The 2,252-nt window shown below is 35.4% G+C and overlaps 1 pseudogene; it reads right to left on the bottom strand.

Moving 5' to 3' along the window:
• Positions 1-632: 632 nt before the first annotated feature.
• Positions 633-1,597, bottom strand: LOC104854646 (annotated as a pseudogene).
• Between the last annotated feature and the right edge of the window lie 655 nt (positions 1,598-2,252).

Raw genomic sequence — 2,252 nt, 5'->3', positions numbered from 1 at the left:
ACCCCAATTGATTCATATTATCCCATTCTCTAATGATTTCTGAATAATAATAAAGGAAGAAGAACCACAAAAGGATTTAGGTTGCTCTGGTATTGGGCTGAGCATCAGGCCTATTAATCACTCTGCTAATTTTTTTCCTTTCAATAAAAGTCACTTATTTTTTACAATGTTTATTAGGGAAATATACATTACCATAAGATATTATTTTAACCATTTTTATGTACACGTTTTGCTGGCATTGTGTTGACATTTTTGTGCAACAAATATCTCCTCCATCTCTATAAATTTTTCATTTTCCCAAAATAAATATGTATATTAATTTTGAAAAATAGAGTTTCTCCAGCCTTCAACTCTTAACTATTTTCTATTATGAAACATGATGAGTAGCTAAAACCATCAAACCTCAAATACAGTGTAACTGAGGATCCAAATTTAGAGGTCTACGTCCTCATTTTTGCTTTATATTCTTTTTGTCACTTTTTATTAGTATTACTGTAATAGGTAACAAGTGGATCTAACATTTTAATTTATTCAGTTCTCACCCACCTTTTCTTGACCAGAATCTCGGAGAAAATAAAGTTCATGTACAACATATTGATCCTTATTTTTCTTTCCTTCAGTCCTTCTCTCATCTGTCACATTCCCAATGGATGGTAAAGTCTTAATCTCAGACTGTTATTCTGTAGAGTCTCTTCAGGGCACTATGCATGTCCCTGTTCTGCAGGCTGTAGATAAAGGGATTCAACATAGGAGTGACCACAGTGTACATCAGTGAGGCCACCATGCCCTTCCCTGGAGATTGAAACACAGCTGAACCCAAATACACTCCAATGCCTGTTCCATAAAATAAGCAAACAACTGACAGGTGAGACCAACAGGTAGAGAAGGCTTTATGCCTTCCACCTGATGATGGAACTTTCAGAATGGAAGAAATAATTTTATAGTAAGAGTAAAGATTCCATGAGATAGGAAAGAAAGCAAATAGAAAAATAAATAAATACATTAATATAGTATTGGTAAAGGGATCTGAACAGGTATGGTTAAAGATTTGAGAAGGCTCACAGAAGAAATTAGCAATTTCCACATCCTTGAAGCAGGTAATTTGTAAGGCAATCATGTTGTGTGTCTGTGAGTCCAAAACACTAAATAAAAAAGACACCAAGAGTAAGTAGACAGAGGAGCAAGTGTTCATGATGGTGGGGTAATGTAGGGGGTAACAGATTGCCACAAACCGGTCATAACCCATCACAGTCAGGAGCATGTAATCCATACATCCAAATAAAACATAGAAAGACATCTGTGTCAGGCAGCCGTCATAGGAGATGACTCTGTTCTGAGTTAGGATGTCCACAATCATCTTTGGGACTGTGGTGGAGATGAAGCAGATGTCAGTGAAGGACAGGTTGGAGAGGAAGAAGTACATGGGGGTGTGGAGGTGAGAGTCAGAGATGACAGCCAGGATGATGAGCAGGTTCCCGAGCACTGTGACCAGGTACACGGACAGAAACAGTTCAAAGAGGATGAGTTGCAGGTCTGGGCCTTATGAGAAGCCCAGGAGATGGAATTCAGAGAAACTTGTGAGATTCTGTGCTTTCATGTTTTTTGAGCAACTTTTCAAAAATAAATGTCATTAGAAAAGTAAAACAGACACATGGTAATACACATTTTCTTTTGAAATATTAACAAATAATGTACTTACAATTGAAGTCCAAAGCCTTTACAGACATTGCTCAATTATGGAAGAGCCAATTCCTCAAGACATTTTCATGATTGATGTTTCTATTATCCATCTCCATCTATACACACTTACTGTAGAAGCATTCTTCTAAATAATGATGCTTTAAAATTCAGAACATCATGATTCCAGTAAAATACATCCAACTCTTTTAAGAAGAAGAAAAGAGAGAAAGTAGAGACATTCCCCTTTAAGAAAAAAAATTCTATTGGAGATAAAGTAAGAAGAGCTCAATATACATTCTTTCATAAAATGATACCAGGTACCTTGATTTGGGGTACAGCTAGGTATTAATATCTAGAATTTTATTATCTGAATATTAAATTAAATCTGATGATTCATAATCAGAACACATTATTGTGAGATTTTGTTGTCTCTGAGGAGTTTTTCATTATTCTGGATTTCCTTTTTTTCCCCTTTGCAGAATGTAATTACTCTTTCAAATTTAGTTAAAAATTAAAAATTTACAATAATTTCTTTTTGGGGATTGATACTGGGGCTATAACTCAGGTCCTTG

The sequence above is a fragment of the Fukomys damarensis genome, unplaced genomic scaffold, assembly GCF_012274545.1.
Source record: "Fukomys damarensis isolate Sample0158 unplaced genomic scaffold, DMR_v1.0_HiC HiC_scaffold_30, whole genome shotgun sequence".
NCBI classification, from domain to species: domain Eukaryota; kingdom Metazoa; phylum Chordata; class Mammalia; order Rodentia; family Bathyergidae; genus Fukomys; species Fukomys damarensis.
This window is presented reverse-complemented; position numbering and strand designations above follow the sequence as displayed.